This window comes from Elephantulus edwardii, unplaced genomic scaffold (genome assembly GCF_000299155.1).
Source record: "Elephantulus edwardii isolate Elephantulus edwardi_28Jun2011 unplaced genomic scaffold, EleEdw1.0 scaffold00016, whole genome shotgun sequence".
NCBI classification, from domain to species: domain Eukaryota; kingdom Metazoa; phylum Chordata; class Mammalia; order Macroscelidea; family Macroscelididae; genus Elephantulus; species Elephantulus edwardii.
Window position 1 is genome coordinate 18,745,894 of NW_006399766.1, and position 12,337 is coordinate 18,758,230.

At 41.4% G+C, this 12,337-nt stretch overlaps 1 pseudogene; it reads right to left on the minus strand.

Moving 5' to 3' along the window:
• Positions 1 to 684: 684 nt before the first annotated feature.
• LOC102846041 lies at positions 685 to 1,968 on the minus strand (annotated as a pseudogene).
• Positions 1,969 to 12,337: the final 10,369 nt, after the last annotated feature.

The window sequence follows — 12,337 nt, forward strand, 5'->3', positions numbered from 1 at the left end:
TTTTTAAAAAAGAAAATGTCCATTATAGAAAGAAATATTAAAATCAAGGTTTATTTTTGCAAGGAAAAAAACCCAAAGCAAAACTTTGTAAATAAACTAGTATTAAAGAACCAAGACGGCAGGGGAAGTATTGTGAGGAGCCGGAGGTGTGTTGGGCTACTTTGAAACAGGCTGCCATGGGACTCCACAGTCCACAGTTTATATCTGAACAGTTGAATAGTTGATTACTGGTCTTCAATATGGATTGAAGCTCAACATCAAGAGGACAAAGACTCTCAAAAAAACATGGGTGAGTCTTGCTGCCACCGGCCACCTGCTGCCGAAGCTGTTCCACTGCAGCCCCATGGGGCCACTGTGACCAGAGCCCAGGGGTTCCCTTGCCTGAACTCAGAGGTGGGCGCTGGGCCTCACAATTGGTATAATGATCCACCCCCGCCCAAGCTGGTGGAGGGGAGGCAGGGCAGCGATGGCATCATGGAGCTGCCGGAGGTGAAGAACCAGATCTGATAGAGCATCTCACTGTCCGTGAAGATTTCCTTGGATAGATCACAGCGGATCTTCTCAATGTTGTGGTTGAAATAAACAATCTGCTAACCAGCACCCACCCTCCCCCGTCCTCCTTGGGCATCTCACAGCAGAGGCTGAAAACTGACAGGCTGCCCCTGTTCCTCCCGACCAGAGAAATTACTTGGTGACCTCGTGAATGGCATGGGCAAGGTAGCACACATTGCCAGAGGTGACGCCTGCCACGGAGATGCGGCCATCCTTGGTCATACAGATGGAGAACTCCTTAGTGAGCCGCTCCGCCTGCTCGGGCTTGAGGCCCGTGAAACAAAACATGCCGATCTAGTCAGTGATGTGCAGCCAGTTGTGGGAGGAGGCCTCCTTCTTGAGGTTGGACACCAGCTGGGTCCGCATGCTAATGATGCGGTCGCCCATGCCTTTCACTTCCTGCAACCATTGTTTTCGAAGATCCGGCATGGTCAGAATGGTCGAGGCAATCCGGGCTCCGTTGAGAGGATGGTTGGAATACATTGGACGGATCAAGATTTTCAACATCCTTTTGGCTGTATCAGCATCAGCATACACCACGGTGAAGGTCCCCACACGCTCACCATATAAGCCCATATTCTTGGCACACGACTGGCAGAGACAAACATTGATACCCTCTTCGAAGAAGTGCCGTACGGCCCAGGCATCCTTGTTACCGTCTCCGCTGGCAAAGTCTTGGTAGGCCATGCCAAAGAACACATACAGATTCTTTTTCTTCCCCCCTGTGGCTATTTCCTTCCACTGCTCAGGACGAGGGTTCACTCCTGTGGGGTTGTGAGCACAGGCGCGCAGAAGAACAACACTTTGCTCTGGCATTTTCGAAATGTCTTCTATAGCACCTGTGAAGTCAAAGCCACAAGTCTTGGGGTCGTAGTATCGATAACCGTGTAGCTGCATGCCAGCATCCCTGAAGATGGGCGTGTGGTTTCCCCAGGACGGTTTGGGCAGGAAGACGTCTCGGCTGAACTTAAAGAATCTTTGCCAAAAACTAGCTCCAATCCTTAATGCCCCGGTTCCAGAAATGGTCTGCACAGTGACATACCGGCCACTTTTCAACACCTCGCTGTTTTCACCCAGGGCCAGTTCTGCAGATGCCTTACAAAATTCCACCAGTCCTCCAATGGGGAGGTATTCCTTGTCCAGATTTTTTGCAGCAATCTGAGCTTCTGCCTTCCAGACACTAGGAAGCACGTAAGGCTTTCCGTTATCATCTCAGTAGGCCCCAACTTTCAGGTTCATCTTTTTGCTGTTGGTATCTCTCTCAAAAGCTTCTGTGACTCCCAGGATGGGATCTGGGGGCCCCATCTCCACGTGGGCCCACCAAGAGCTGGCTCTGGCAGAAGCCGCGGTGGCGAGGTCTGGGTGGAAGGCCATGGCAGCCCCGGAAAGGATGCGACCAGAGTGCAGCAGGGGCATGGTGGGGAGGCAGGAGGGCAGCGGACAGCGGCAGGACGGAGCCGAGGACAAGTGAGCCACCTCTGTCATTTCTTAATCTCTTTCCCCGCCTTTGTTAAATTTGCCAGTGGTTTGTCAATTTTATTGACTCTTTCAAAAATGGAGCTCTTGGTCTTCCTGATGGTTTCATTTCCTCCAGTTTTCTACCTCACTTGTCCTTAAAATTTCCTTTCTTCTAGAGGCTATAGGATTAGGTGGTTGTTCTTTTTCTAGTCAGTAAAGGTGTTGAGTTAGATCATTGACTTTTTCTTTCTTCCTTTTTTAATGTGTGTGCCTATTGCTTTTTTTTTAATTTTTTTTTTAAATTTTATTATTTGTGTGTGTACCGTCAAATCAGATCTGACTGGTACAGGAGGAGATTGTCCCTCCTTCCCCGGCAGAGCATCTGGTGGATTCGAACCATGCGCCTCTGGGATTGTAGTTGCAGCTTCTTGCCACTAGGCCACCAGAGCTCCCCCATGCCTATTGCTTTGAACTGTCACCTGAGGATTGCTTTGGCTGCACCCCAGAGGTTTTGTATGTTGTTTTTGTCATTTTCCTTTGTTTCAAGGAACTTTTTTATTTCATTATTTATTTCTTTTATAACCAAATCATGTTCTAGCAGAGAGTTATTTAGCTTCCGCATGGGTGGTTTTATAAGTTTTATCCTCCTATGGTTAATTTCTACTTTTATGGCATAGTGGTCTGAGAAGATATTTTGTATTATTTTAATGTTTTTTAATTTGTTGAGACTTGTTTTGTGTCCTAATATGTGATCGGTTCTGGAGAATATATTATGTGCACTTGAGAAGAAAGTGAATTGAGTTTTAGTTGGGTGCAGTACCCCAAATACGGTAGAGTTGGCTGGTTGTATAATTTAGATCTTTTGCATCTTTGTTAAGTTTCTTTTGAGTTGACCTATCCTTTGGTGATTGTGGTGTGTTGAAGTCTCCTATCATTATTGTGGTGCTATTTCTTTCTTCAATTCTGTTAACTGTTGTTTTATCTGTTTTGCAGGTCTGTCATTTGGTGCATAAATGTTGACCAAGATCAAGAAAACATAACCTTGGTCAACATTTATGCACCAAATGATAGTCTTTAGAGAGGGACATCATGCTGGGTAGAGTAGAGGGACAGCGCAGGAGGGGAAGACCCTCTGTGAGGTGGACTGATTCAGTGACTGGGGTAATCGGGATGGGTGTGTCAGAGGCAATGAGATTGGCACAGGATAGAGCACGGTTTGGGGCTGTTGTACATGGGGTCGCTATGAATCGCAAACAACTGGACGACTGGACAACATATAACAACAACAACAACGTGCCTTTAATCAGTATATAATGCCCTTCTTTGTCTCTTTTGGTGGTTTTCATTCTGCAGTCTGTTTTATCAGATTACTATTGCCACGCCTACATTTTTGTGGTTGCCACTTGCTTGGTATATTTTTCCCCCTAGCCTTTGATTTTGAGTGCGTCTTTCTCTCCATTTTTTAGATGTGTCTCTTGTAGGCAATATATTGATGTGCTTTGTTTTTCTATCCATTCTGATACTCTTTTTTCTCTTAACTGGCACATTTAGACCATTCACACTAAGTGCGGTTTTTGTCAGGCCTTGTTTTACCTTTGCCAGTTTGCTATGTTTATTTTTCTGTTATTTCTGGTTACTCTGGTCCCTCCACTTTCCTTTGGTGTCTCCATGTGAAGGACTTCACTTAAAATTTCTTGTGCCTTTGGTCCAATTGCCAATTATCATTAATGCATCCATTAATCATTAATGCATCCCAGTCGCCAATTATCATTAATGCATTTTGATGGCATGTTCGGTCAATTTTGGACTGCAAGATTTGGTAAAAACTCTCAAACACAGATTCACTGTACCAGAAAGAACTTAGTGACACTGAAAAACTTCAGTAAGTAGTACCATATGAACAGGAGCCAATGGTAATGAAGGAGGAAGTAGAAGCTGCATTGAAGGTAATGGGTTAATAATTGACTTGTTTCTATTAACAGATGCAGCCTTGGATGTGCTCACAGTCTATGCCAGGAAATTTGGAGGACAATGGTCTGGCCAACAGATTGGAAGAGGTTTCCACTCTCAAGAAAGGTGATCCAACTGACTGTGGAACTATCAAACAATATCACATGAAAGCAAAATGCTGCTGCAAAATGCTGCAAAAATGGCTAGAACAGTAAATAAATAGGGAATTGCTAGAAGTTCAAGAAGAATTTAGAAGAGGCCATGGCACAGGGGATATCACTGCTGATGTCAGATAGATCCTGGCTGAAAGTAAGGAATACCAGAAGAATGTCAATTTGTGCTTTATCGACTTTGAAAGGCATTTGACTGTGTGGATCCAATAATTATCTTGCTGAATCTATGACATTTCTGTATAAAACATAATATCATCTGTAGATAGCGATAGTTTTATTTCCTCTTTACCAATTTGGATGCGCCTTATTTCTCTCACTACAACTTCCAACATAATACTGAATAGGAAGCTTTTAAAAAACTTCAAACTTGGTGCTACTGAGAACCAATTCATAGCTAATCCTTAAGTGGGTTTTCTAGGCTATCCATCACACAGTAGGAGATTGTGAATCTTTCTTTCATAGAGCAGCTGGTGGGTTTGAACCACTGTATTTGGGTTGGCAGTATAATTGTCTACACACTAGGCTATGTTGTTGTTGAGTACCATCAAATTGGAACTGACCCACAGATGACCCTTCAGTGGGTTTTCAGAGGCAACATATCACATGGGAAGAGACTGCCTATCTTTCTTCCACGGAGCAGCTTGGGGGTTCGAACCACGTAACTTCATGTTGGCAGCACAGACATTGCCAATCTTTCTTCCATGGAGGGTTTGAACTGCATACCTTTATGTTGGCAGCACAATTTCTTACCACTGAGCTACCAGAACTCCCTGGTTGGCCATGAGAGCTCCCTACTGAACAGAAGTGGTGGTTAATATTCCATAATGAATTCTGATTGTGTAGCATTACAGCATTAGGCTGCTAACCAATGTGTCAGTGGTTTGAATCTGCCTGTCACATGGGGGGGGGCGGGTAATTAGGTAATCTGCTTCCATAAAGACTCACAGCCTTAGAAATTGTGAGACAGTTCTCTCTCTCCTATAGAATTACTGAGTCAGAATCAACTCAAGAGCAGTGGATTTGTGTTTTGTTTTAAATGTTCTATGTTCTTTCAAGTGTTTTATAGTTTCAGAATAGAACTTTTACATTATTCATTTATTCCCAAGTATTCTATTCTTTCTGAGGGTATTGTAAATGGAATTGTTTTCTTAATTTAATGTTCAGCTTGTTTCCATTACATTTTGAATAAGATTTAAAAGACAACCACCACCCGCCTCTGAGTTTAAAATCAGAGGTTGTGAACGTTCTTAGATCAGTTTTTACGGGCCCTAATGCTTTACAGCAGCCTAAACAGTAATAAAAGCTTTTAAAAGTTGTCCCATATTAATGTTTTGGTAATGTGGAAACAATTGACTTCATTAATGGATTTAACACTGGCATAAAAGAATTCCAAGTGAACCCCACCCTATCTGAGAAAAGCTAATATGCAACTGCACACTTTGGTTGTTCCAGGAAACTTTCTGATAATAGTTAAAATATTTAATATATTTTCTTGGGTGAGTGGGCATTTCTATCATTATAGTTCTTTCTCTAAAGGACATGTGTCTGGGTACTGATATTAATTTCCCTTTTGTTTTAGGCAACTGAGTATTATATTCAGGGAAAGAAAACTCTCTCAAGGACCAAGATCAGAATTCTTCTGTGAATACTCTGGATGAATTTTTAGTTTTGCAATACACAAAAGTTCACGTTAACTCCCTCACATGAAAAGGTCAATGCCTCCATTTCTTCTCCATACAAGATATAATGGCTAATATAATCTTAAAACATTATTTATAATTTTAATATTATAATTTGAAAACAGTAAAAGAATTATTTTAATTATGTTGTAAAATAATCTTGACATTACAACTGCTATTGCCTCCTTTCTGTAGACTAGTGGTTCCCCTTGATTTAAACTTAATTAATCATTGAAAAATTAATAAAAACAGCTATTATATTGTTCAGAAAGCAAGTACACAGTGTATGTTAATGTATTTTACTTGAAACTATATTGCCTTTTGACCGTGAAAAGGTTTTCTATGCTAATCAGGGATTTCAAATGTTTATCCAGATTCTGTGTCAATGTTTAAAAAGAAATTTTATAGACTCAAGGCATTTCAGAAGTTGGAAAGAACCTTAGAAAGGCAGGGCCAAGGTCTGTGAGCCAAATGCAGCCTGTAGACATGTTTTAGTTGGCCTCTGAAGGATCTTGAAACTATTTAAATTATCTGCTAACATGTAAAAATCAGGCAGCTTCACATGATATTTAAGTTTTCTGACTTTTCTTGAAGAATTGGGTAAAGTTGACTATGTGAGGCCCACTTTGCGGCAAGATCCATATGGGGGGGAACACACATCCCAGCTTGACAAGGTCATTCTCTGGCTCCCTTTCTTCAGTTGTTGGCCCTCCCTGGCTATAGTCCACCATTCTTAGGGTAGTTTAAAACCTCCTGAAGTTTTGAAACTGAGATTTGGGGAAATAATTTCTGTCCAAACTAAGTCAGCAGCTAATTAGTCATCAATTGCATTTTTTTCCATCACAAGTGCCAAGACCATTATTTATAAAACATAGTTGTAAAATGGATGAAGGTGGTGGTGGTTGTTGTTGTTAGGTGCCATTGGGTCAAATATGACTTGAAACAACTCTATGAACAACAGATCTGGACTCTGTCTTGTTCTGTGCCATCTTCATCATTTATGACATACGCCAGCCCATTGCTGCAGTCAACGTGCCAATCTACCTGGTTGAGGGTCTTCCTCTCAAAAAGGTGGAGAAGGGCTAACTATTCTACATGTTAACATGATTGTCTTGCCTAAATGGCCGGCCCATTGGTGGAGTTCAGCTTTTTTACATCTCATGAAGTGCAGGAGGATCTAAAGGAACCATAGCTTGAGAAACACCAATCATTTCTAAAAACAATATAAAGTGCTCTGACATCTGTTTGTTTCTTGCTTGTTCTAGTCTATACAGGACAGCCTTGCTTAGTTCTAGTCTGTATAGCCTCTATATAAGTGACTTTTCCTTTTCTCTGAATTCCTATGATTAATAGATGTTTATAGATATGCAAAGCTTTGTCTCATACCTGGGCATGTTGCTAGAAGAGGCTATCCTTGGAAAAGGATATTATGCTTGGAAAGGCGGAGGGGCAATGAAAGAGACCCTCAAGAAGATGGATTGACACAGTGATCCCAGCAATGGGCTCAAGTGTGTCAGAGATGATGCGGATGGCACAGGATAGGACAGAGTTCAGATCTGTTGTTCAGAGGGTCGTTAGCTGACCTGACAGCACCGAATATGCCCAGGGGCTAAGCAATATATTGCATAATCAAACATTCACACATTGAGCAAATGTGAGCACTTTCTAGATAGCATATGTTAATCTAGGCATCTGGGAGAGCATGGGAGAATAAAAGAGACAAAGACATGTCCTACCGTTTACTTTCTAATGAAAAAGGAGATGGTAAGACAGCAACAAACACGGTCAGTTCTGATGGTTAATAGGAGGATAGTGACCTGGGTAGAGGGAGTGTATCATATCATATAGGGTTCTTAGAGAAGACTTGATACTAAGAAACCAGATTGTTTTAGGCGGGGGGGGGGGGAAGTACATATTCCTGAAGTAGAAAAAAGCTGAGTGTGTGGTGAGAAGGAGAGGACTGAAAGGGGACTGGTAGGAGCAGAGGTGGGAGAGGGAGCCCTGGGCCAGGTAGTGCAGACCCTCATAGGGCTTGGCAAGCGATTGAGGTTTTATTCTGCTTTAGAAGTCACTGGAGTGTTGTTCATTATATTGGTCATGCCTTATACTTTGTGAGTCTTTCACAACAGACTATACAATAACAAGGATCTAGCAAACTACTCACCCAGTTGCAGCTGGTTCAAAATCATGATGACCTCATATGCTGCAGAGTAAAATTCCACTCCATAAGATTTCATGGCTGTGAGCTTTTGGAAGCAGATCACCAGGACTTTCTTCTGAGGTGCCTCTGGATGAGTTTGAACCACCAAACTTATTGTTATTACCTGAGGACCATGTGTACCATCCAGGGACTCCTGGCACTTAGGTGCTAGTGAGGTGATGACGCATAGCATCTCTATGAGCCTTACCCCATCCTGTACCACCCTTATAATCTCTGTCTTGCTCAGGCCCATTGTGGTAGTCGCTGTGTTAATCCATCTTACTGAGGGACTTCCTCTCTTTCACTGACCCTCCAACTTTTTCATCATGATATTTCTCTCCAAAAATTGTTTCCTCCTGAGAATATGCCCAAAGAAAGTGAGGCGAAGTTTGGGCATCCTGGTTGCACTTCCTCCAAGATAGATGTGTTTGTTTTTTGGCAGTCCAAGGTATACTCAGTACTCTTCATCAGCACCACAATTCAAAAACATCGGTCTTCTTCATTGTTAAACTTTAAGATGCACAGGAAGCAATTGAAAAAACCATGGCTTGGATCTGGTGCAACTTAGTCTGTAAACTGACATCTTTGCTCTTTAGAACTTTGGAGAAGTCCTTGACAGTGGATTTCCCCAATGCAGCAATTTTTAAAAATGTTTTGGTTGCTGGTACCAAGAATGTTGATTGTGGATCCAAGTAAGATGAACTTGTTAGAACTTAAATCTTTTCTCCATCTATCATGATGTTGCCTATTGGTGTGGTAGTGAAGATTTTGGTTTTCTTGATATTGAAATGCAATCCATAATGAAGGCTATACTCCTTGATCTTCTATAATAAATGCTTTAACTTTTCTTCACTTACTGCTAACAAGGTTGTGTCATCTGCATAATTCAGATTGTTGATGAGTCTTCCACCAATCTGATGCCACATTCTTCTTCATATCGTCCAGCTTCATGAACTATTTTCTCAGTATATAGACTGAATAGGTATGGAGAAAGGATACAACCATGACCCACACCTTTCCTGATTTTAAATCATGCAGCATAACCTTGTTCTGCTCCAAAAACAGCTTCTTGGTCTATGTAGAGGTTTTGCATAAGCACCATTAAGTATACTATGATTCCCTTTTTTTCTCAATGTTATCCATAATTTATTATGACCCACACAGTTAAATACCTTTGCATAGTCAATAAAACTCAAACAAACATCTTTCTTTTATCCTCTGCTTCAGCCAAGATCCACCTGACATCAGTAATGATATTCCTTGTGTACGGCCTCTTCTGAGTCCAGCTTGAATTCTGGAAGATCTCTGCTGATGCACTGTTCTAATAATTTTAAAAATAATCTTCAGCAAGATTTTACTTGCATGTGATAATAATATTGTTTGATAATTTCCATATTATGTTGGATCACTTTTTTTTAACTAGGAACAAATACGGATCTCTTCTACTCAGTTGGCCAGGTAGCTGCTGTCCATATTTGTTGGCAGAGACTGGTTAGCATGCCCAGGGCTGCATCTGTTTCCTGAAACACTACAGTTGGTAATCCATCTATTCCTGGGGACTTATTTTTTGCCAATAACTTCAGTGCAATGTGGACTTCTGCCTTCAATTCTGTACCAAAAAGACTTGGTTGGCACTGAATCATTTCAGGAAGTAGCATATGATCAAGAGGCAGACACAATGTAGTAACAGAATACATACTTATTACTTCATTAGCTGATTATTGGCAATCTTCTGGAAACAAAATCTCACTTGGAGGACTTGGTGTAGACGGGCATAGGAATACCCAATTTGCAAGTGAGAATCTCCCTTTGATGAAACTGTTGTTGTTGTTGTTCTTGTGTGCCATTGAGTCGGAAATGACCTATAGCTGACACTGCAGTGGATTTTCGGAGGCAGTAAATTGCATGGGATGGGACTATCCAACCTTCTCCCAAGGAGCAGCTGGGAGATTCAAACTGTGTCTTTAAGATTGTAGGGTAGCTTCTTACCACTAGGCTACCAGAACTCCCTAAGGATGAAACCAGGGGGATAAAATGAAGTCTATAAATCATGAGAACTCTGGAAAATTCCATAGAACTCTATGGAAAAGAAAGCAATACTACAAGTCAGTTCTTTAAATGAGAAAGGAAAAACTGGATGTCATCCTTTAAGTATAAAAGATAGAAAACAGGTGATGTTATAGTATTTGACTGTGGACAAGCCCCTGGAGGCTGCTGGGTGGTGGGCTGGCCTCTGGAATGTACTCAGATCTTTGAAACAGTTTATCCATTTAGGCAGAAATCTATTAGAGAGCAGAGAAACTAGCATGAGTCATAGCTGATGATCAGTAAAAGTTATCTAGAGTAAAATATAAAGGGGATCCATGGAGAATCCCTTCAGGCTGGTGTCTATCTTAGAACTATATGAATAGTCCAGTTAATGACATAAAAAGTGGCAGGAAGAAGGGAATCTCAGCAACATGTGGTCAAAATTTCTCCCAAATATTTAAGTATAGGTTGTTCTTGTTGTTGTCATGTAACATTGAGTCACCTGTGACCAATAGAGACCCTTTGTAAAGCAGCTCTGAATGTTGCCCTGTCCTGAGCCAGTCTCACTAATTCTGACACTCCAACCCCCATTGACCCAGTCACTGTATCAATCCATCTCATTTGGGGTCTTCCTCTCCTGTGCTGTCGTCCCTCCACACTTCCAAGCATGATGTCCTTCTCCAAGGACTGGTCATTCCTGACCACGTGCCTATGTGAGACAGAGCTTCAACATCCTAGCCTCCAGGGAGAGACTAGGTTTCACTCTCTCCAAGACAGACCTACTTGTTTTCTTGGTGATCTATATATAGTATGTTCAAGACTCTTCTCCAGCACCATATTTCAAAGGCATCAATTCTTCTTCTGTCATCCTTAGTCATTGTCCAGCTCTCTGATGCATAGCAAGCAACTGCAAAGACCATGGCCTGGATTAGAATTAGAGAATTCCGCCCAGCCTCCCACCGGAGGGGTTGCCATGTCTGAACTTTACTCTTAAACATTAAGCTTACTCATTGTTATGTTGGCAACCCTTAAGTACAAGGAAAATATAGTCTCTGGATATTGAACTTTTTCAGGATGGTTGGCTTAAACTAAATAAAAACCATAGGGAGACTAAGAAAGGGGCCTTTTCACAGCTCTAAGTTGTGAGAGGACCTCTGCCTCAGCCTCTCTCTTTTTCAGAATCCATTTCCTTGAGTCCCTGCTTTCTTTCTGCATCTGGTTTGCAACATCTGGTGCCCAAACCAAGGACCTGAAAGAAGCAGCAATCAATATCTCTCTCTCTGTCTCTCTCTCTGGCATGGGGAAACCAAAAGTTAAATGAAGTCTTTCGGGAACATTTTCTTCAGGAAGAGTCATGAGGAAATCCTCACCACTTAGAAGTCAAGAGTAGAAGTAAAAAAACTTTCATGAGGATTGCCTTACCCCTTGGAAGTCAAGGGTAGAAGTAGAAAACATTTCATGAGGATTCCCTCACCACTTTAAATTCAAGGGTAGAAGTAAAAGTTTCATGAGGTTTCCCTCACCACTTGGAAGTCAAGGGTAGAAGTGGAAAACATTTCATGAGGATTCCCTCACCTCTTGAAGGACAAAGTCAAGGAAAGAATTAGAAAAAATTTTCATGGGGACTTTCCCCAACCTCTGAAGTAAATTGCTTAAAAAAACAACTCAGAGGAAGAAGTAAAAAAAGAGCCATGAGGAATGCACGATCCTCTGAAGCTCAATATATTCATCTCTTAAAGGAGCTGCTTAAGAGCTCTGGGGTAAAAGTGAAAGAAAAATCTTTTATGCAGTTGTATAAATGTATTAAAAAATATTGTTGCTGGTTTCAGCCAGTTGGTAGATTTCAATTGGGTTTAAAAACTTGGCATAATGTTATAAAATATTTACGAAGAGCACATAAAAAAGAATAAATTCCTATTGTTTTTTGGCCAGTAGGGGCTTTGATAAAAATAGCAATGATGTCCATGCAGGATTGTACACATAATTTTAAAAAAAATTTGCAAAGAAAGATGGCCGAATCTTTGCATGAATAGGAATTAAGTGATATTACATTAGAGAAAGTTAAAACGGAAGGCCAAGAAACAGACTTTGTCACCTTTAGAAAGAGCTGCAGGAAGACTAAAGTACTCAAGAGCAACGGTGTCTCTCTGGAGACTAAGGTGCGCCCGATACAGGCCATGGTCTTTGCAATCACTTGTTATACATCAGAGAGTTGAACAATGGCTAGGGAGGATAGAAGGAAAATTGAAGCCTTTGAGCTGTGGTGCTGGAGAAGAGTATTGAATGTTCCATGGACT